The following is a 24775-nucleotide window of genomic DNA, read 5'->3' on the forward strand; positions in this document are numbered from 1 at the left end:
AACAATTAAAATCTAGTCAGGCCGAAATTAAAAATGCTACAACGGAGATGCAAATACAAATAGATGTCATAAAGATGAGAATGAATGAATCAGAGAGATCAATCAGTGGTATAGAAGATAAAATTTGGAAAATAATGAAACTGAGAAAAAGAAGGAAAGAAAGACAATCAACCACAAAGGTAAACATAGGGAACACAGTGACTTATTAAAACAGAATAACATCCATATCATAGGAGCCCCAAAAGAGTAAGAGAGAGAAAAAGGAGCAGAAGTTTTATTTGAGCAAATTATAGATGAAAACTTACCTAAGCTGGAGAAGAATACAGGCATCAAAATCCAGGAAGCACAGAGAACTCTCATGAGATTCAACAAAAGCCAACCATTGTTAAGGTATATCATTGTCAAGTTCACAAAATACACAGACAAGGAAAGAATCTTGAAAGCAGCAAGGGGAAAAAGTCCTTAACCTACAAGGGAAGAGAGATCAGATTCACAGCAGATTTGTCCATGGAAACTTGTCAGGCCAGAAGAGAGTGGTAGGATATATTCAATGTCCTGAGTGGGAAAAATACACAACCAAGAATTTTTTATCCATCAAAGCTGTCATTCAAAATAGGTGAGATAAAGAATTTCCCAGATGAACAAAAACTAAAAGAGTTCATGACCACTATATCAGCCCTGTAACAAATATTAAGGGGGAATCTCCGAGCATGAAAAAAAAAAGACCTCAAGCAAAAAGGTTAGAAAAAATAAGAAAGCATCACCAGAAACAACAACTCGACAGATAATACACTGACACTAAATTCAATAATCACCCTGAATGTAAATTCAGGATTTGGATTAAATACTCCAAACAAAAGACATGGGGTAACAGAATAGCTTAAAAAAAAAAAAAAAAAGATCCATCTATATGCTACCTATAAGAGAATCATTTTAGACCTTAGGACACCTGCAGATTGTAACTGAGGAGATGGAGAGCCTTCTATCACACAAAAAGATGCGAAGAGAAAGCCAGAGTAGCCATACTTGTATCTGAAAAGCTAGATTTTAAAACAAAGACTGTAACAAGAGAGGAAGAAGGGCACTATATCATAATTAAGGGGTCTATATATCAAGAAGATCTAACAATTATAAATATTTATGCCCCTAACTTGGGAGAACCCAAATATATAAGTCAAGTAAACATAAAAAGACATATTGAGAGGCACCTGGGTAGCTCAGTGGGTTAAAGCCTCTGCCTTCAGCTCAGGTAATGATCTCAGGGTCCTGGGATCAAGCCCCATATCAGACTTTCTGCTCAGTGGGGGAGTCTGCTTTCTCCTCTCTCTCTGCCTGCCTCTCTGCCTACTTGTGATCTCTGTCTGTCAAATAAATAAATAAAATCTTAAAAAAAAGACATATTGATAGTAATACAATAATAGTAAGGGACTTTAACACCCCTATTACAGCAACAGAGAGATGATCTAAGCAGAAAATCAATAAGGAAACAATGGCATTGAATGACACACTGGACCAGATGGACTTAATAGATATATTCAGAGCATTTCATTCTGAAAAAGCAGAATACACATTCTTTTTGAGTGCATCTAAAACATTTCCCAGATAGATCATATACTGGGTCACAAATCAGACTTCAAAAAAGTACAAAAAGATTGAATCATACCATGCATATTTTTGGACTGCAAGACTCTGAAACTTGAAGTCAACCACAAGAAAATATTTGGAAAGATGTCAAATACATGGAGGTCAAAAAACATGAATGGATTAACCAGGAAATTAAGGAAGAAATTTTTAAAAATACATGGAAGCAAGTGAAAATGAAAACATGACACTCCAAAACCTTTGGGATGGAACAAAGGCAGTTCTAAGAGGGAAGTATATTGCAGTACAGGCCTACATCAAGAAAGAAGAAAAGTCTCAAATACACAACCTAGCCTTACATCTAAAGGAGCAGGAAAAAGAACAACTAAAGCCTAAATCCATCAGGGGAAGGGAAATAATAAAGATTAGAGCAGAAATAAGTGATATAGAAATAAAAAACTGGTAAAAGAGATCAACAAAATGAGGAGCTGTTTCTTTGAAAGAATTAACAAAGTGATAAACTCTTAGCCAGACTTATCAAATTAATAATAATAATAATAATAATAATAGTAATAATAATGGAGAGAGAGAGAAAGGACCCAAATAAATAAAATCATGAATGAGAGAGGTGAGATCACAACCAACATTATAGAAATACAAACAATTATAAGAGAATGTTATAAGCAATTATATGCCAACAAATTAGGCAAACTGGAAGAAATGGGTAATTTCCTAGGAACATACAAACTACAGAAACTAAAACAGGAACAAATAGAAAATCTGGACAGACCCATAATCAGCAAAGAAATTGAAGCAATAATAAAAAATCTTCCAACAAACAAGAGTCCATGGCCAGATGGTTTCCCAGGGGAATTCTACCAAACATTTAAAGAAGAATTAGTACCTATTCTTCTGAAACTATTCCAAAAAATAGAAGTTGAAGGAAAACTTCCAAACTCATTCTACGAGGAGAGTATTATGATGTTTCCAAAACCAAAGATCCCAATAAAAAAGAGAATTATAGACCAATATCCTTGATGAGCATGAATGCAAAATTTCTCAGCAAGACACCAGCTAATCTGATTCAACAGTACTTGAAAAGGATTATTCACCACAATCAAGTGAGATTTATTCTTGGGTTTCAAGGGTGGTTCAAGATCCACAAATCAATCAACATGATACACCACATTAATAAAAGAAAGTATAAGAACAATATTATCTTTTCAATAGATGCAGAAAAAACATTTGACAAAATCCAGCATCTTTTCTTGATAAAAATACTCAACAAAATAGGGATAGATGGAGCATACCTCAACATCATAAAGGCCATATATGAAAGACCCACAGTTAATATCACCCTCAATAGAGAAAAAGTAAGAGCCTTTCCCCTACAGTCAGGAACAAAACATGGAGGTCCACTCTCACCATTACTATTTAATAAAGTACTGGATGTTTTAGCCTCAGCTATCAGACAAGAAAAACAAATAAAATGCATCCAAATCACCAAGGAAGAAGTCAAACTTTCACTATTTGCAGATGACATGATACTCTATGTAGAAAACCTGAAGACTCCACCAAAAAAATACTAGAACTAATTCATGAATTCAACAATATTGTAAGGTATAAAACGAATATGCAGAAATCTGTTATATTTCTATACACCAGGAAAAGAAAACAAGGATGCAATCCCATTTGCAATTACACCAAAAACAATATAATACCAAGGAATAAACCTAACAAAAGAGGTAAAAGATTCATACTCTGGGAGCACCTGAGTGTCTCAGTGGGTTAAGCCTCTGCCTTCGGTTCAGATCATGATGTTGGGGTCCTGGGATAGAGCCCTGCATCAGGCTCTCTCCTCAGCAGGGAGCCTGCTTCCCCCATCCCTGCTGCCTGCCCTCTACCTACTTGTGACCTCTCTCTTTCTATCAAAGAAATAAAATCTTAAAAAAAAATAAAAGATTCATATTCTGAAAACTATTCAATACTTATGAAAGAAATTGAAGAGGACACAAAGAAATGGAAAAGCATTCTATGCTCATGGATTGGAAGAAGAAGCAGTGTTAAAATGTCTATACTACCCAAAACAATCTACACAAAACAATCTACACATTTATTACAGTTACTATAAAAATAACACCAGTTTTCTCCACAGAGATAGAATAAACAATCCTAAAATTTTTATGGAAACATAAAAGATCTCAAATAACCAAAGCAATCCTTAGAAATTAAGAAAAACTGGAAGCATTACAATTCTGGATTTCAGGCTCTATTACAAAGCTGTAATTATCAAGACACTATGATACTGATGCAAAAATAGACCACAAATCAATGCAATAGAATAGAGAACCCAGAACTGGACCCACAACTATATGGTCTACTAATCTTTGACAAAGCAGGAAAGACTATCCAATGAAAAAGACAGTTTCTTCAACAAATGGTGTTAGGAAAACTGGACAGCAACATGTAAAAGAATGAAATCAGACCATTTTCTTAGACCATACACAAAAATAAATTCAAAATGGATGAAAGATCTAAATATGAAAGAGGAAACCATCAAAATACTAGAGGAGAGCACAGGCAGAAACCTCTTTGACCTCAGCCATTGAGACTTCTTGCTAGACATGTCATCACCAGAGGCAAAGGAAACAAAAGCAAAAATGAAATGTTGGCACTTCATCAGGATAAAAAGCTTCTGCACAGGGAAGGAAACAGTCAATGAAACTAAAAGACAGCCTATGGAATGGGAGAAGATATTTGTGTATGACATATCTGATAAAGAGTTAGTATCCAAAATCTATAAAGAGCTTATCAAACTCAATACTCCAAAAAATAAAAAATCCAGTTTAGAAATGGGCAGAAGACATGAATAGACACTTTTCCAAAGAAGACATCCAGAAGGCTAACAGATACATGAGAAGTTGCTCAACATCACTCATCATCAAGGAAATACAAATCAAAACCATGATGAGATACCACCTCATACCTGTCAGAATGGCTTTAACTAACACACACACACACACACACACACACACACACACACACACACACACACACAATAGGTTGAGGAGAAAGAGGAACGAACCCTCTTGAGCCATTGGTGGGAATGCAACCTGATGCAGCCACTCTGGAGAACAATATGGAGTTTCCTCAAAAAAGTTAAAAATAGATCTACCCTACCCTGCACTACTAGGTACTTGCCCAAAGGATAAAAAAATAATTGAAGGGGTACATGCACCCCAATATTTATGGTAGCATTATCAACAATAGCCACACTATCGAAAGAGCCCAAATGTCCAATGTCCATCAACTGATACATGGATAAAGAAGAGGTGATATGTGTGTACACACACACACACACACACACACACACAGAGGAATATTGCTCAGCCATGAAAAAATGAAATCTTGCTATTTGCGACCACATGGATGGAGGATATTATGCTAAGTGAAATAAGTCAGTCAAAGAAAGACAAATGCCATGTTATCTCACTCCTATGTGAAATTTAAGAAAGAAAATAGATGAACACATGGGAAGGGGGAGAAGGTAGAGAAGGAAATAAACCATAAGATACATAAGATAAGTGATAGAGAACCACTGGGGGTTCATGGAGGGAGCTGGGTGAAAGAACAGGGTAGGTGGGAGGTGGGTATTAAGGAAGGCACTTTTTGTGATGCACACTGGATGTTGTAAATAAATGATGAATCCCTGAATTCTACTCCAGAAACCAATATTACACAGTATGTTAATCAAGTAAAATTTAAACTAAAACAAAAAGTCCAATAAAGATCTAGTTTGTAATAATAAAAAAATTAATAAAATCTCAGAGGAAAAGGTATGAATTCTAATTATTTAGAATAATTTTATTATTTTTTGTTTTAATCAATTTTAACAAAATAATGTTAATATTTTTTTGAGAAAAAAAGAAATACGGAGATACATATCAGGAAATAGTTTTTTACAAATGCAAAAAATGTATGCCTCTGTAGAGCAGGACTGAATGTGGAAAGATTTTTAAGTTCTTTTAGTGCCATTTGATTTTAATAACTATTGATTTGAATAATTTGATAAGGAAATAATTGAATAGTTTTATCTGAATTAGGTTGGATTCCTGACTGACTCAGTTAGTTGTAACCTTGGACAATTTACTTAACATCTCTGTGCTTCAATGTCTTCATCTGAAAATGGAGATTACAATAATGCCTACCTCGAAGGGTTATCGTGAAGTTCATCTATGAAAATATATAAAAGGCATGTAACATGCGTGGCATTCTGTAAATACTCAAACAGACAAAAAATCTTATTTTCTCTCTCCCTCCTCTTGCCTCTTTACCTGAATTAAGAGCTTTCATTGAACAGCACAAGACTAATAAGGTTCACAGTGGGCATGGCCCAGTACCCTATCTCAGTATACCCCTAAGAAGCTATTTGGAAAATATATAACTGTCTTAATCCTAGAAGCTTAGCTGTGTACTGGGTCTACTTAATGCAATAAAAAGAACCGGTAACGGAGTAAGAGGCTAGAAGGAAAACGTTAATGCACCAAATATCTTCTGCAGGTTATAAATTATCTCATAAGGAAAGTAATTTTCTAAAGGTCAGAGCTATAATATATTCTGTCAACAAATTTCTATGATGCAAAAGTTACATTCAATGTTACCTTAGCTATTTCTTAAAAGAAATACACAAAAATAACTGAAAAGAGTGAAGAGACCACTTAACATTTAATAACATTGCTTTTGTATATTAAGAGCACAATGGTATATGGGCTCGCTGTAATTGTTCCAAAATATATTGGTATTTCTTGGTCCAGGAAGGAATGAAATGGTAAATTCCAAAGACATTTTTGACTCTTATAATGAGAGAAGTTAAGAGCATGTTTATGCTGCCCACCCTCTAGTCTCTTTCTATATATTTAGGCTCAGTTTAAGGAGTGTCAGCCTACTAACGTTGCCTGGCAAAGACCCACTCCAGCCCCTGAAGGGGGCCCTGGGGAAAACTTCTCACTGTCACAGGATTCCTGATCAGGATCCTATTTCACACTGAATGACAGCATGAGAATAGCAGAAGTCCCCAGAGAAAGCTGCTATGTTTGTCTCTGTGGAAAACACAGTAATTCTCCTTCACAGCTCCTACAACACATCATTTGTGATTTCTTTCCTGATCCACTGATATCATACCTGGTGTGGGGAACAACAGCCTGAAGTTAATGGCTCTCTATCACCTGATCTCTAAACACTAGCAAGTGAAAGCTAATGCTTGACAATAAAACTTATCCTTTGTCCACTGCTGTTTCCACATGCCATACTGAGGGCCTCTCTAACATTCTCCAGTGCCTATAAAAATTCCTGTTTGGTGTCAGGAGACACTCTTGCTGTCACTGTATCAGCCCAAAGAAAGCTTCCTCGGAAACTTGCAAAGCAGCCAACAGTAACTTCTTTTTGAAGTTTTGGAGAGTTCCAGAAAGTTTCTTTGGAATACACATACACCATCCACTATATCTCCTGCTTCCCCTGTGGTCTGCAGCACCATCATCCCCTAGGGAAGGAAGGTACTTGGATTATTTTTAGCCTTGTTCAAAGCAAGAAGTTGCAGAAGCCTCAAGACAGACTCAAGTTTCCAGGAGCACTTAAGCTATTTTGCAGAATTATACGGAATATTATTCAAAAAGGTGGCCAACAATGGAGGTCATTTTCAAAGCAGCAATGAAGCTCTACCTCCATAAAATTGAGGTATACCTTGCCCAAGACTCATCTAATCACATGTGCCTAAATGTATATGCCCTATTATAGATACTCTGTGTATATTGACTAATGTCTATCCTTTCTTGAGCACCTGCTGTGTACCAGGCTGTTTGGTTTAATTCTCATAACAACCCAGTAAGGTTACTGCATTATTAGCACCCTTGTATTCTGAGACAGAAGCAAAGGACCATGAATCTTACATATGATAGCACATATTCAAACTCAAGAAAACTTCTGTTAAACATGTCTTTTTATTCTAATGCTTTGACATCTTGGGGCCTTGCTGGCTTAAAGGGATTTCCCCACCAAGAGCTAGCCAATTCTTAGAGACAGTAAAGGACTGGCCTATGCAAACCAACCAATCTAGAACTTATAACCCAGACAATTCATCTATCAGGCTCTCACAATGTAGGCCACTGTCCTCCCAACTAATCACCCCAGAACTAGACAATAAAAGCTATTACCTATGTATTCCCCTAGTTCTCTCTGTGTCCCAATCAACCTTAATGCTTCCCTGCATGGCATGGTGTACCCTTCCTTGAGAGCTGCGCATAACAAGCCATCTTTCCAATGACAGTCATCTTCCAATCTGTTGGCCTCACCTTACCTAAATAATAAAACCCACACTTAGAAACAAGCCTGACTCCAAAATTCAGTACTTCCAGATGTCACTGGCTTTCTTAGAGGCTTATGATGTGCCAGGCACTCTACCCATCAGGACCTGGACTAGACTGAGACAAGCAAGGCAGGTAGAGTTCAAGACACACTCAGGTCCATGTAAGTGCTGGCTCGTCACTGATCTACATGCTTCTTTTCCTGGGTGCCTTACATAGCTCTCTTTAGTCTCAACCCTGATGTCCATGTCCATGGGCAATAGAGATGAAAGAACCAGGTTCTATGCTCAGTCTCATGGAAAAGAGAGGTAGGTAAACCAACGATTAGAACACAGCACCCTGGATACTGGGCTAGAAGTTTGCATGGGTGCTGTGGGAGCCCAGGGAGAGATTCCTGACTCTGTTGGGTAGAAGGAGGAATCATTAAGGTGAGCTCTTAGCAAAGGAGTCCGCTGACTGGTAACTCTAGGCATGGCTCCCAATAGTTAGGGCTTGGGCACAGATGTGCTAACATACATGCAACCAAAAAAGTGGAATTTTTATTTCTACATTCCATAAAAATCCTAATGAAATTGCATCCCGTCTCCCTCTGTGATCTTTCAAACACTTTAAAAGGTCAATTCTTTTACAAAGTGATATTTCATTGACTTTGAGGGATAGCAAAAGTGTCCTGGTTTGAATGATAAATTAGAGAATTTCCCCATCTATGAATGACTTGAAGAACACTGGGGAACAAATGGAAGAGCATAATATAGAGTAGCACAGCATAGCATACTTCTGTTAGAACTTCTGGGAGTCTTAGGCATCATTTCGTCAACCCTTTATTGGCAAATGTGGATACTAAGGCCCTGGAAGGCTAAACATTTTATATACCTCATTAATTGCAAAGTTTAGACTTGACTTCAAGTTGTCCCACACTTTAAAACCTTCCCATAAAACCTCCTGAACTATGTATGCTCTTTCAAGTCCATCTACATCTTATGACAATGTCACTGATATTAATGACAAAGGTAAAGTGTCCATACTCAGTAACCAACAGCTAATTTCAAACCATGATTAACATCAGAGGCAGATGCAATAGTAAAAGAAAAAAAAGCCTCTATATCTTTTATATTAATAAGAAAATGGGCACATATAAAAAACATTTGCTATCTCTTCCTCTCCTTGCCCATCTCTTCTGCCTTCTCTCTTTCATCTGAATCCTTCCCATCTAAATTTTAAGGAAACCACCCAACACTTTCTCATATTTCTCTTTAACCAGCAGGAAGACATAGAATCTATTTTGCCATAGGTCCACAACTTCAGTTTTGAATTACTCTGTTGAAGCCCTAGCCAGCTGGAAACCTCTCTTGCCTGATTTTGAAGATGTACATTGCAAGTCTTAAACACATCAACAATTGCAAAAAAAAATTAGTGCTGAATTTCCCCCAGCTGCAACGCAGAGGACACCTAAGGTGGCATGAAAGAAATGAGACTGTCAGATTGCTTTGTACCCAGGTCAGGCTGACCTCCGCACAGTCAAATTACTAAAGTCAGAATGCCAAAAGTTAAGCAAACAACCCAGAGCACTAGAAACTACAATAAACAGATTGAGAGCTAATACAAAACCCAAGGTTTAGAATTAATATGAGCTTAGTGGCTAGCTGCCTCCACAGCCACTCCAGTAGCAGCACACACAACTGTCAAGCATGTTTGAGTTCTGATATGGTAGCATGTCTTTGTGAACTAAGGAAAACTTTGCACTGGCCAAAAGGTGCAACTGAAGTGGAAGAAAAAATTGTAAGTACTGGTTTCGAGGTGGAAGATACTCTGGAGAAGGAATGTTAGAGGAGTGAATACATTCACAAATTTCATTATTCAGACCAAGATGCATGCTGACATCTTCTGTGGATGGTGGGATCCAAGTTCAAACTCTCATACTAAGAGAGGCTGGAAGAAAACAAATGAAGAGTGATAAATTAGCCTAATCAGAGGGTTGGATAATAAAGCAAGGAAATATGCTCTGTATCCATCCTTAGACAGTCAGGTGTGTGAGCAAATAATATACTCACATTTATGTTAAGGAGTTGCTAAAAACTGAATGCTTGTGTCTCCCCCAAATTCACATGTTGAAGCCCTAAACCCCAGAGTTGGAAGTGGAGCTTCTTGGTGGTAATTGGGTTACCAGACATGGAATCAGCTGGCACTTTGACCTAGGACTTCCCAGCCTTCAAAATAGATGGCATTTTGTTATGGCATCCTGAGCAACTGAGTCAGATTTTGGTACTGAGAAGTGGGTGCTGCATAAAAAATACCTAATCATGTGAAATTGACTTAAGAACTGGGTAATGGACAGCGGCTGGAAGTGTTTTGAGGTACGTGGTAGAGATATGGAAGCTAAAGACAATTACAGTGAGATCCCAGATGGAAATGGAAACCATATTATTGGAGACAAAATAATAAAGGACTTGGCTGAAATGTGTTCTAGTATTTTGTGGAAGATGGAACTTTTAAGTGATGGATATTTAGCAGAGGAGGTTTCTCCGCAAGGCATTGAAGGTATCACTAATGGATTGGAACTCATTATGTCCCTAGTGGTCTTTTAAGACAAGAAAGAGAACGAGCTATCTCCCTCTTCCTCCACATCACTGAGGAAAGACCATGTGAAGACATGGTGAGGGACTGAAACTTGACTATTGGAAAAATTATAAGCAGATCCATGTTGCAAAAGGTGAGAAAGCTTGTTCTGAAATGAAGATAATGGCTATGACTGAATAGTCATTTGATAAAGAGATCATAGGCACCACTCTCGGACTGAAGCAGCCATCTCAGCAGATGCCAGGAATAGAGATGGGCTTATGCAAGCAAGACACTGCCATCTGGTACTAAAAGGGACAGAAAAAGCAAAACCAAATGAAGGAAGGCTTGCTGAACTTCTTTAATCATGCGGGACTGGATCATACAGCTATTTGGTCTGTGAACATGCATTCTTCTTCAAGGAAAGGGAAGAATCATCTTCCAAGTGATTCAGAAGTGATCATGACTACCTCTGCTGCCCTGGCTGCTGCCTAGAACCTTGGAAATGAAACTGGTCAAAGTCACAAAGCCTTCTGCTACCTGGAAAATCTGTAAGGGCTGGACTGGCAACCCAGAGGGTCTGATGATGGAACCACCACCTCTGTGGTTTGAGAAGATGGGACCACTACCCCAGTGTGCCTGGAAGACAGAGCACTGAACCACAGATCACTTAGAATTTGCCTTGTTAGGTTTCTTACTTTCTTGGGGCACTTTCACCCTTTACTTCTTTCTTATTTCTCCTTGTTGGAATGGGATATCTATCCTATGCCTGCCCCACCATTGTATTTTAGAAGCACATAACTTGTCTTATTTGACGGATTCACAGCTGGAGAGGAATTTTGCCTCAGGATAAGTTATTCCTCCAGTCTCTCATATCTGATTTAGAGGAGATTTTTAAACTTTGGACTTTATAGTTAATGTTGGAATGAGTGAAAACTTTGAGGGTGTGAAAATGGAATAAATGATTTTGCATGTGAGAAAGACATAAGGGGCAAGAGTGGATTGCTGTGGATTGAATGTTTGCCCCCACAAATTCACATATTGAAGCCTTAATCCCCAGTGTGATGGTGTTTGGATATGAAGGTGATTAGATGGTGATTAGAGTTATATTAGGCCATGAGGATGGGACCTCATTATGTCCCTAGTGGTCTTATAAGACAAGAAAGAGGAAGAGCTATCTCCCTCTTCCTCCACATCACTGAGGAAAGACCATGTGAAGACATGGTGAGGTGACCATACTCAAGCCAGGAAAAGAGCCTTCACTAGGAGTTGATCGGTTAACACCTTGACCTTGGATTTTCCAACTGCCCGACTGTAAAAAAAAAAAAAACAAAAAACGAATAAATAAAATGTGTTGTTTAAGGTATTTTTTTTATGGCAGCCTATGTAGACCAACACAGTGATATGACTTTTTGTGTAATCAGTTTTGAACTAAGTAGATCACCTGAAGTAGTTTTTGGCATCATGCAAGAGCAACCAGCCTAAAATAAAAGCAATGGGGCTTCTGGAGGGAAGATCCACACTCAATAGAAAAGTTCTACAGAAACTGATGAGACTGATGAGAGTGGGGAGGTCTTGACCCTTTATTGTCCAGTGGCAATGTAAAGCTAGTTTATAGTTCCCTGGGGAATTTTTGACAAGAATCAGGTGTTGGAGACCCAGAAAAATGTCCACTGAGTGAGATGTTTCACTGAGTGAAAGTACTGCATGATATTGGAAGCCTGTCATTGATTTAGGTAGGGAAGGTAAAACCCTGGTGATGAATATTTCTCTTACTAGGCCCATCAAGCATAGAAAAACTATGGACTAGAATGCCTCCAGAATTCCTCTATAGTATGGAAGGAATTGTTTTATTTTATTTTTTTATTTTATATTAATTTTATTTTATTTTATTTTATTTTATTTCTGTTGCTTCCTTAGTCCTAGTAAGGCCTGGATGGAGAGAATCTTACACTATTTTAGATTACAGAGGTAAAATGGCTTTTCAGGAGGTTTAATGTATGGATCATATTCAAGAATGTGACATAACTGTATGAAATTTTAGGAATTGAGGTTTGAAAATGAAGATGCTAAAGCTCAGTAAGTACAAGGCACATGTAAGAATAAATCACTAAACTAGAGTCCTATCTGACCATGGTTAGAAGGTTAGGCGGTTATTGTCCAAGCGGTCAAATTATACTACACCACATTTGTGCCAAATTTATCTTTTCTCTAGTGTGAACTTGGAGGGCAACCTTCTGCAAAGCAAGGGTGGATTTATCAGGGTGATTGTGCTGGGAAAGTCCTTTCTATATGCCCATTGGTTGGTTGGGGCCCAGTACTCAGTTTGGTCCAACAGGTCTTCTCCCAGCCCATGAACTACATGCTCAGCTGGCCATGACTTCTTAGGACCTGCAGGCTCACCCTGCTCTGAGCCTGGCCCTTCAGTGTCTGTACAATAACGCCACAGCAGCTCTACTGCCCATCCTCAACCCTTATCTATAGACAGATGTCCATGAGTCTCAATGTCTAGCTCAAAAATGGACTTCAATTGCCATAGCCAGGGCATTTCTGCCTTGTTTCTCCTAATTTCCATAAGTGAACTCTTTCTTTGCTCTACCTAACTCAATCTCAGCTTGTGTGATGAACAGCCAGGCTGGACAATGCACAAGAACACTCTTTCCTGGGGAACTCCAATAGGCAACATCACATCTGCATTTAGATTTGTTGTTCTTTGACTGAAGTATGTTACGAGCTGTATTTGAATTTGTGCAATATCTGGCCTAATTTTTCTTATTTTGACTGCACTGAGTAATTATTTACAAGATCTAACTTAATGCAGCTTGAGACTGAGATTGCCAGACAAAATTACTGGTTTTATATATGAGACAAATATAAATGATTCTGTGGGTAAATATTTTTGTGTATTTGGCTAAATACATGGGGAAAGGCAGTGATTGACTTAATTGTGCCTTATGTGTTGTTGAGTTTTCCTTCATTTAAAAGAATATAGATTTCTGATAAGTTTATTCTCTACCCTAATTTCAAACCCATGAAACTTGCAGAAATTGCTGTTATTTATTTAAAAAAAATAAAAAGCAGAGGGGTGCCTGGGTGTCTCAGTGGGTTAAGCCTCTGTCTCAGCTTAGGTCATGATCTCAGGGTCCTGGGATCCAACCTGCATCCGCATCCAGGCTCTATGCTCAACAGGGATTCTGTTTCCCCCTCTCTCTGCCTGCCTCTCTGCCTGCTTGTTATCTCTCTCTCTGTCAAGTAAATAAATGAAATATTTTTAAAAAATTAAAAAATAAAAAGCAGAAACATAGCCGAAAATAATAAAATGCTGAGAAGTATTAATTCCCTGTGTATCAATCCATCTCTTCCAGCTCATTGCCCCCACTCTACAAAGACAACAGCTTTAACCTCTTCTTCTCATAGATTTCTCATAGTTTCATGATCGTTTAAGCTTATGTTGATCTTTAATATGTTCATTTTAGGACCTTGTCTATTAGCTTCCTGCTCAAGATACATTTAGCATTTTTATACTTATTTCAACTTGTCTTTTCTGTTCCCTTCTGCCACCACCTCCTAATTTTTATGGTTCTATAAATATTTTAGCTTCCATTTCATCTGTCCTTCTAAAATTTTAAAAATACACTGAAACTTCTTTTTCTTTTCATCATTTTGAGCATCATGTCTAGAAAACCCATATTATAAGATAGTAATATTACTGCACTCCTCTTCCTCTCCCACTACTAGATTCTAACAGCTCACATTTTGCTTTGTCATTGCTGAAGCAGCCAACGTTTCTTTTCGGTAATCTTAATAATGTGTTCTGTTCTTAGTTTGTTGATTTTCTGCAGTATCTAAAAGGCAGTAAAGATCCCTGAAGTGACGCAAAGCCCAGAGTAATCAGGTGCTTCCTTCCACTTAAAAACTGTGTGATAGTGGGCAAATCACAGGAACTTTCTAGACTTTCCAATATGGCAGCCTCTATTCATGTATGTCTATTTGCATTTAAATTAATGGTGGAGTTAAATATTAAGTTTAGAATTCAGTCCCTCAGTCACACTAGCCACATTTCAAGTGCACAATAGCTCCATGTGGCTAGTGGTTACCATGTCAAACAGTACAGATACAGAAATTCCCATCACCAGGGAAATTTCTATTTCTGTATTCTTCACTGTGGGTTCTTAGAAGGTGAGATGGGGAAGATAAACTAGATGATCTCCCAACTGCCTCCTGACTCTTAACCTCTAAGCTTCTGCAACCAAAGGTGACTCTTCCCAGAATTACTGAGAAAACCCTCCCCAAAGCCAAGATTGGTTAAAGGTGCATAAAACAAGTGGCAGAGAGAAAATAAAAGGTGCATTCAGACATACAAGGTTCAGGCCAGAAGGAAAAGGGAATGCAGTCTCTTCAGAGATCTGCTTCAGGGGTACAGACAGGGGCAGATGGCAAATGTTCAGGCAATGTTTTCAGGCTGCTATGATCACTATTATTCATGTTCATGAAACTTGTTCAAGGTTAGTCTAGCATGTGCCATGTTTTCTCTTTCCAAGGGCTTTTCCCCTACTTAGCCATTTTTACTTGATTTTAAACAAATGAAAACTACATAGACCTGAACAGACTAAGTGCTATCGAGTTAGAAATCAGAATACTTTGCTTTTTGTTAGTTTTGCAACATTAATCATTTTGGTGGCAGTAGCAAATAAGCAAAGAACTGATGTGTGCAAATAAATGTCATGAAGAGGAACAAATCAAAGGAGATTATGTGTGTAATTTGCTTGTTTCCATGCCAGATACGTGGAGATGCTTGGTGATTAGCCATGCAGCATTATGACCAGAGGACCAGTGTGTCTCCAGCAAAAGGAATATCTCAAATCCCTTGTGTCAGGCAGCAACCCCACCTGCAGTTCTGCCTGTGCACCTCAGCTCTCACCACTATGGGAAGGCACATGGGTGGTGTGGGACGGAAGAGATCATGAAAAGTAAGAGCTGAAAATGATATATAGAAGGCCAATTACTGAAGCCAATTAGTAAACTCTAGCTTCTCTACTATTATAAAAATAGGCAAAATACCATCATTGGATTGCCAGCACTGTGCCAATTGCATGCAATTTAAGCAGGTCCTTAAATGGACTAATGTGTCCAATTCCCTGATATCTTATGTGCCACTATATCCCTGCTAAGCACTTAGTGAATGCCTGGGACCCATTAGGTGGCCAGTGAATACGGACGTGTAATTGGTCCCATGGAAATTGTGGAGTCTGATGGAAGCACAGAGATGTGTTGACTGACAGTGGATTCTCTAAGCTTGCTACGACTTCACTCCTGGGAAACAGACAGGCTTCAGCTCCTGCAGGCTTTTTGAGCCTCCTTCTTCATGGCACAGAAATCATACTACATGTCAGTACACACAGATTTGGGCTTTGGGCTTTGGTTTTCTTTTTGTTTTTGCAACATAAACAACAAATCTCTAAGATCCTATGCTGAGAAATTATTAAAATGGTATGAATATTTATAAAATATTTCATCTCTGAGGCCTCAGCTCTGATAAGCAGGAGACAGTAAAAGGCAATGAGGGTAATTTCTTTGAAGAAGAGAAGTCAGAACTGATACAACAAATATTTTCCAGTGACTGTGATCACATCATAGCTGTTTACATCACCTGCACTTGTCCTCTCTCATTCCCACCCCCCAGCTTCTTTGCCAGTCTTGAGGCCTGTAAGGTCTAATCCCTTACATGGCTGGGGAGCCCCTCACCCTCCAGATTCTGACAGGGTCCACCAGTGGGAGGTTTCAGCGGGGGTTTGGGACAGGAGGAATCGTGGACTTATGCCCAAGCTCTCCCCACACCTGAGTGTCTCAGTTGCAGTAAGATCCTGGCACCTCTAGAATGACATTTACATCAGGTGGTCTCAATTTCTCAGCTCCATCTCTGTGAGTTGCTGTTACCACTAGCCGTTTTCCACTTTGGCTAGTCCCGGGGCATGTCGGCATCCCTTGTGCTCTGAACCTCATTCCTGCGGTCACCAAATTAAGTGATCTTTGAAATCCTCATTTCCTGTTTTATTCTGATGCCCTGTCAGATATATGAAGTTCTAAGGTTGGAAACAGGCCCCCAGATCACTCTTCAGTTTGGTCTCAGTACTAGGAAGTCATGGTTCTACATGCTCTCAATCAGGAGTGAAGATGGATGCGAGGAAGTCACTGGAATGCAGAGCTATTTTTACCCTATCAGTGTGTGATAGGGTTGAGGGTCAGAGAAGTTCAACTTAGCACCAAAACCATGTGACAACACAGTTATTCTAGTCTTGATATTGTATTCCAGGTAGAGTAACTGTGTTTTGGCCTGGTTTTTGAGCCAGGTCCCTAACTTGTTCCCCAGTATAAGTTTACCCTTTTACCACAAACTTCTGAATCTACAGACACCTGTCTCTTATTTCCCATTACAATGCTCTACCCACCTAACAACTGAGGCCCAAGGATACCTCCTAATTAACTTTCCTAAAGCCCCAAATGGGTGTCTTAGTGGTTTTGTGAGCCACACAAAATCTGCTGTCTCCTACTGGCCTTCCTCCAACACAACCAGAGTCAGCCCCACCCTGCAAAGTACATCTGAATCCACTCACACAACTTAACTTTAGGAAAACAACTCCTCCAGGTGCAATCAGGTCATAGGATGCCCTAGCTAGTCTTTCAAAAGAAGCACTGAACTTATTCTTTCTGACTTAATCTTTAGCATCTTCAATGACAGACGTTGTCATTGACAGATTCCAGAAGGGTTTACAACATTTTCACTGGTGTTGAAGACACAGAGACTTGTCCACAAAAACAAGGAGAAAACTTGTCCCGAGCCTGAAGTTAGGACAGACAATCTTATACACAAGAAAAGACTTCTTTCTGCAGTTACAAATTCAAATATCCAAAGGAAATGGAAACAGACAACAGCCCTCTGGAAGCAGCTGTTATATAACATTTGCTGACCAAAATCTGATCCCATCTCTATCAAAATACTGCAATTTAAAGGTAGGTTAAATGCACATTTATATTCAGAACTCTCCAGAGAGTTTGGAACATTTTAACACTGAGTAGAATTTAATGAGTCTTTAGATATTAATAAAGTCATTTGCTGTTCTTTATTGTTCTGTGAATGAAATGTTTTCTGAGAAATGGACCTTAAAAGTAAGACCAATAAGCACTTGTGTTGTCAAATGAGAACAACATCTGTGCCTCCTGGAAAATAACTGCTTCTATAGTTTTAATTGTCATATGGTAGCATACGATGGTCTAAAATGAGGCAAAAAAGAAGAAAGAAAGAAAGAGGATAGTCTTGAAATTGAGTCTCCCAACCTCAGGAAAAACAGTCCCCCTGAACATCAAAAGAGAATGTTTCTGAAATGGGAACAGAGAAGGGAAATGAGTGGGTGAATGAGTGAGTGGGTTGGCAAAATACGAAGAAGGACAGACCTTTGTGGAGCCCTGGGTCAACTACTTTTTCATTTTCATATTGGGATGGACTTCCAGATGCTTTTCCTCATTCAGTTCTCACAAGGACTCCATGAAGCAGGAATAATGCAATTTAACAAAAAGGGAAAACTAAAAATCAGTTTATACTAAATTACCAATTTCACACTATTAGTGTCAGGTGTACAATTTTAAAGCTGGCTCCTCATTCTCTCTGTACCCACATATTTTGCCATTAGCTTTGCAGGGCTCTTTGCTGTCTGGGGAGCAGGGCACACAGCTTGTTGAGTTCTGTTATACTTCACTTGGCCAACAGAACTCAGCAGAAGTAATGTGTGTCAGTTCTTGACTCTGGCTTTAACAGGACTTGTATACTATACTTGTGTTCTGAGCCTCTGCCATCATGATGAAATGAACGTGTCTGGTCTAGGCCACTGGACCCAGAAGGAGGAGGAGAGACACATGAACAGATAGTCTCCCTAACCCAGCCCAACCCAGATCTCGAGACAGCTTTAGGCACATGAGTCTATCCAAGAGCATCTGAGCCTAGGTGAGGTTACCTCCACAGCCATAGTTATTGTTGTGTGTTCCTGAAGTTCTATGGTGGTCCATTATGCAGTGATAGATAATTGATGCATTGTCTTGGAGCTGGACTACTGCTTTTCAAGTGTTCATTAATAGGGCACGTTCATTAGATCAATGTCTAAGAAGTCTGGAATGGGAAGAAGGTAGTTCTTATGATTCTAACCAAAAGTAGTTTATTCTTAGTCATCCAATGAAATGTGTTCTATCATAGCTCCTTCCCTCCATGTCCATACAAGGGACAACATTAGGAGCCTTTACTATAGTAGGTAGTGGAGAATGTGTCATCTCTACTTCTCATATCCCAGGAGGGAAAACTCTTTCTGGGGAATTCATGATGCAAGACAGACTTGGGTAATTTTACTGCAAATCTGTTTCTGACCATATTGATCATGCTTCTGTTTCAGTAGAATTAGTGAGCCCCATGTAGGCTTGTGATACATTTCTATTAGCTTCTGTGAATTTAATGGCTTAATGGCTCAGATATAGGCATTTTCATAACTTCTACAATTCCTCATCTTGAAGAAACCCAGTAAATTTTCCCACAAGAAAAAGAGTAGAGATTAATGATGATGACCATAGACACATGAGCTGAGGATAAGTCCTACAACTGCCCTAAGCTATGATGCTGGGCAAAGCATTTACCAACTCTAGAACTTGATTTACTCATCTGTAAAATGGAGGTAATAGTACCATACTTCATCTCACATGAGAAATACAAGGAGAGTAATTAGCACAATTCCTGGCACATGGTCAAGATGAGAGTGTAGCAAAAAAGGGAGAGGACAATGTGCCTAACTCAGGACCTGGGCCAGTAAGAGAGTACCCACAGTCAGCAGTCACCCTTCCACAGGTGGTGTGCTCAGTTGCCACTGGAACTAAGAATCAGTAATGCTTTGCCCTGAGAATTCTTTATTCTTGGCAAGTCTCAGCTGAATTCTATCACTCATGTCTATATCATGTCCCCAGTTACCAAAGAGACAAATATGCCTAGAATGTGCAAACTTAATTAACTGTGGACTCAGCATACGCATGGTGAATATATATATATCGTATATTTGAACTTCATGAACAAATTAAAATTATATTTTTATTATCTTCAGGTTCTAGAATTTTTGTGGCAATGTTTCTATTAATTGGTTCAGATAGGAATGGGTACATCTGTGCAAATTCTTTTACTTGACTGTTACCTCTTTTCCCTTTCCCTCTCTCCCTCCCTCCTTCTCCTTCCATCCCTCACTGTGTCCCTCTCTCCCTCTCCCCACTTTCACCCCCTTCCTTCTCTCCTTCCCTTCCTCTCCCTCTCTCCCTCCTGATCTCTTTCCCTCTCTTGCTCCCTTTCCTCCCTTTGATCCTTTCTCCTTCTCTCTCCCTCCCTCTTGGTTTCCCTCTCTTCCCCCCTCCCTCCGTTTTCTCCTCTTTCTCCCTCTATCCCTCCTTTCCTTCTCCTCCCCCCTCTCTCACATAACTGTAAAATGTGACTAGGAATCTGAAATTAAATGAAATTGACAATGAATTCCACTACAGAATACAAAAAAAAGTCTTTATGCATGTAATGTTTTCCATTTAAATCTAGAAGCTGAAATATAGCTTAATAACCAAGAAATTGAAAAAAAAAAAAAAAAAAGCCAGTGCTCCACACTTGCTCACATCACATACCCCGCTCCTTCATTATTTCTGGCCCTTCACATCAGGGAAGCAGTTAGATTTGCAAGGAAGAAACACAAGAGTTAAGTGAAGAACAAAGTGAAAAGAACTAATAAATTCATTTCATTTAGTAGATTTCCAGCTGGTAGGTCCATTTTAATGGGTAGAGGGAAAGGAGAGAAATATCAGGCTGAGTGACTCATCAGATCCCACATCGTGGGAGAATTAGATTTAAGTGAAAAAGGATGTTTCCTAGGAAACTACATGATCTGCTTGTGGAACATCAAACAAGTGCAATTTCCTAACAACAACTGCGACTAAATTGATCTACCTCAGACAGCTTTATCAGTAGGGGGGAGATTAGCTGCCTTTTGTGTTTTCTTAGTTACTATCATCAAATTGTCTATTATGTGACAGCTTCAGTGGCTGCATTTCTGACCTGCTGTAAGGACAGCTATGGTATTTGCTGTTATGTAATTGACAAATAGTTTTCTCTATTTCCCATCCCTTTCCCATCTCCCCGGAAACCACTGCAACGTATGCCTCTTCATCACCCCTTGTAACTTCAATAGAAGCTTCTAATACTGTCTGCAGCAAGCCACAAGATTCAGTCATTAGAATCACTAAAAATATCCTTCCAGCTTTAGTCATCCAGGGTTCTAAATTAACTTACTCTCTTTTAACCATGACAGTGAAGAATCTGTAATTCACACTAATAGGGCAAGGGAGGTCGGTCTGGATTAGAAAATGGTCTGAAAATGAGTGGCAAACCGTTAAAAAAAATAGTTTATTACCACAAGCACATATTTAACTAAAATATGTTAACAACATACAGTCTGTTTGAAATCTTTAGTTCAGGAAAGGTTTATGATTAGCATGCAAATTGGTCAGATAGTAGAGCCTGGCCATTCAAAGAAGTTGATTATTCATAAAATTCTGGAGATATTCTGGAGTGACAGACCTGAATCCCGAATCCTGTGGTTTGGAGGAGAAAGCCACTTTGCCCTCACCACCTCCCCACAGCTGGAAGGGATTTCATGATGTCTGTCCAGGGTGTGATGACAGTAGTCACTGTTACAACAACTGCAGTTAAAATTCAATCCACTGATCCATTCAACTAAAATTAACTTAGCCTCCAGGCTATGCCAGACGCTGTTCTAATTGCTAGTATTAAGGCAAATAAGACCTCCTTCCTCAAAATTACCCCATACAAGGAGAGACAAGATAAAAATTCAATAAACAGGGGCGCCTGGGTGGCTCAGTTGTTAAGCATCTGCCTTCAGCTCAGGTCATGATCCCAGGGTCCTGGGATTGAACCCTGCATCAGGCTCCCTGCTCAGTGGGAAGCCTCCTTCTCCCTCTCCCACTCCCCCTGCTTGTGTTCCCTCTCTTCCTGTGTCTCTTTCAAATAAATAAATAAAATCTTAAAAAAAAATTCAATAAACACATTAACTTCAAAATAGTGGTATTTTCTTCATAGGAAATGAAGTTGAGTGATGTGATAGAGTCGTTGGGGTAGGGATTTACTTTGGATCTATCCCTCTCAAACTATCTGATCTCCTTTTCTCAGGGGACCTGCCGTGTTCTCTTTCCCCAATCTGGTATGGGCCCAAGCTTTTGTGCAATACAATAGAAATAATATACCAGAAAATAAGATGAAAATGTAAGTCCAATTTTTGTAATTATTACATTCAGTGGGCATAAAATTACTCCATTGAATTGTTTTAAAATTTTCTGAATGTTTACTCTCAATTACAATTCTTATCCAATCACAGAGCAGTAACAAACAGATTGCAGGGGCCCCTGTCCTCACACCACACTTTAAGAATAACTTACAGGGGTGCTTGTGTGGCTCAGTGGGTTAAAGCCTCTGCCTTCGACTCAGGTCATGATCTCAGGGTCCTGGGATCAAGCCCCGCATCGGGCTGTCTGCTCAAGCAGGGAGCCTGTTTCCTCCTCTCTCTCTCTGCCTGCCTCTCTGCCTACTTGTGATCTCTGTCTGTCAATTAAATAAATAAATAATTAAAAAAAATTAAACATAAAAAAAAAGAATAACTTACATATGCTGTAGTCAGGGAAGCCTCCTCTGGAGCTCCAAACACAGTCTCATATTTGAAATTACGTGGTCACCTACAGTAGTACACGGCAGGCTCTAAATAAACGTCAGTCAATTAACAATGGTTGGTAGGGACGCTATCATTTTATACTTCAAGTCTCTCAAGGGTCTAAATTGTCTTTTGCATCCAGCCTAAACATCTAGTCATCTGCATTTTTATTATTGTTTCTTAGGCAAAAATATGTTTAGAATCCCAACAACCATCTTTAAAATGAATTTTTGGAGCCAATTTATTTAATGTAGCTACTATATATTGAGTGATTTACCCTGCACCAGGTAATACGGTGAGCACTTTACATATGTAATCTCATTTTAATTTTCAAATGCCCCTAAACACAGAAGCTATTATTATCCTCTTATATGTTAAGAAATGAAAATTTTTACATATGTGCCTAGAGGTGTCATTTCCCATTTACATTTTATGGGATTATATAATTATATCACAAAGATGAAAATTTGACATTCTCAATTTTGTCGGTAATTAAGTTCATTAAAATTCTTTTAGCTATGTATGAAATAGTGTCATGGAAAGTCTAGAGAATGGGAAGAAGCAGTTGTCTTCCCTTTTCAGGTGTGGTGGGAGATCCAGGAGGAAGCTCAAGCCCAGACATAGGGCAGGTACGGCAGAGCTTTTACCTGGAGTTTAGGGAGGTGCCAGTCGCACGCATCCATCCAGGAAAGGCCCTTCTCTAGTTCTATTTTCTTGTTTATATATGCCCTTTATTGTCACAATTCTTCTTTCTTCAACCCTTCATTGGTATGTTCTAATATGTTCAACATTCATCCTTTTATTGGTATATTCTTAATTTTATCAATAGTATTGGCTTATAAATGTTCCTCACTTTTTTTTCCTCCTCTGGGCATCCTCTCTTGACACCTATGTTGCTGTGTGTGCAGTCAATATCTTACTGCCAACTGCTGTGGATCCACCTTCTTTCACTTAACCAATATTGCGGAAATGACCTCTAGATCCACTTTTGAAAGCACTGCATAGACCAGCCTTGTCTATATCTTCTTCCTGTCCTTTGTGAGAATATATGTACAGATATGCTTAAAATGTACAGACATATCTCTTTTTTTTAGTATTTAAATTTATTTATTTTTTCAGCGTAACAGTATTCATTGTTTTTGCACAACACCCAGTGCTCCACGCAATACGTGCCCTCCTTATTACCCACCACCTGTTCCCCCAACCTCCCACCCCCGACCCTTCAAAACCCTCAGGTTGTTTTTCAGAGTCCATAGTCTCTTATGGTTCGCCTCCCCTTCCATTTTTTTTTTATAAACATATAATGTATTTTTATCCCCGGGTACAGGTCTGTGAATCGCCAGGTTCACACTTCACAGCACTCACGATAGCACATACCCTCCCCAATGTCCATAACCCCCCTTCCCAACCCCACCTCCCCCCAGCAACCCCCAGTTTGTTTTGTGAGATTAAGAGTCATTTATGGTTTGTCTCCCTCCTAATCCCATCTTGTTTCATTTATTCTTCTCCTATCCCCCTAACCCCCCATGTTGCATCTCCATGTCCTCATATCAGGGAGATCATATGATAGTTGTCTTTCTCCGATTGACTTATTTCACGAAGCATGATACCCTCTAGTTCCATCCATGTCATCGCAAATGGCAAGATTTCATTTCTTTTGATGGCTGCATAGTATTCCATTGTGTATATATACCACATCTTCTTTATCCATTCATCTGTTGATGGACATCTAGGTTCTTTCCATAGTTTGGCTATTGTAGACATTGCTGCTCTAAATATTCGGGTACACGTGCCCCTTCTGATCACTATGTTTGTATCTTTAGGGTAAATACCCAGTAGTGCAATGGCTGGGTCATAGGGTAGTTCTATTTTCAACATTTTGAGGAACCTCCATGCTGTTTTCCAGAGTGGTTGCACCAGCTTGCATTCCCACCAACAGTGTAGGAGGGTTCCCCTTTCTCCGCATCCTCGCCAGCATCTGAAAATGTACAGACATATCTTAATTGTGGGTTTGATTTCAGACCACCTCAATAAAACCAGTTAGTTTTTTTTAATTTCTCAGTATACATAAAAGTTTTACAAAAGTAGTATATTAAGTGTGCAATAACATTATGTTTAAAAAATGTAAATACCTTAATTTTTAAATTTTTTTATTATGTTATGTTAGTCACCACACAATACATCATTAGTTTTCGATGCAGTGTTCCATGATTCATTATTTACATATAACACCCAGTGCTCCATGAAAAACATGCCCTCCTTAATACCTACCACTGGGCCAACAGATCCCCTCACCCTCCTCCCCTCTAAAATCCTCAGTTTGTTTCTTGGAGTCCACAGTCTCTCATATTTCGTCTCCCCCTCTGATTTCCCCCCCTTCATTTTTCCCTTCCTTGATTAAAAAAATACTTTACTACTAAAAAGTGGTAACCATTATCTGAGCTTTCAGTGAATCATAATCATTTTGCTGGTTGAGGATCTTGCCTTGATGTTGAT

This window comes from Meles meles, chromosome 4 (assembly GCF_922984935.1).
Source record: "Meles meles chromosome 4, mMelMel3.1 paternal haplotype, whole genome shotgun sequence".
NCBI lineage: Eukaryota > Metazoa > Chordata > Mammalia > Carnivora > Mustelidae > Meles > Meles meles.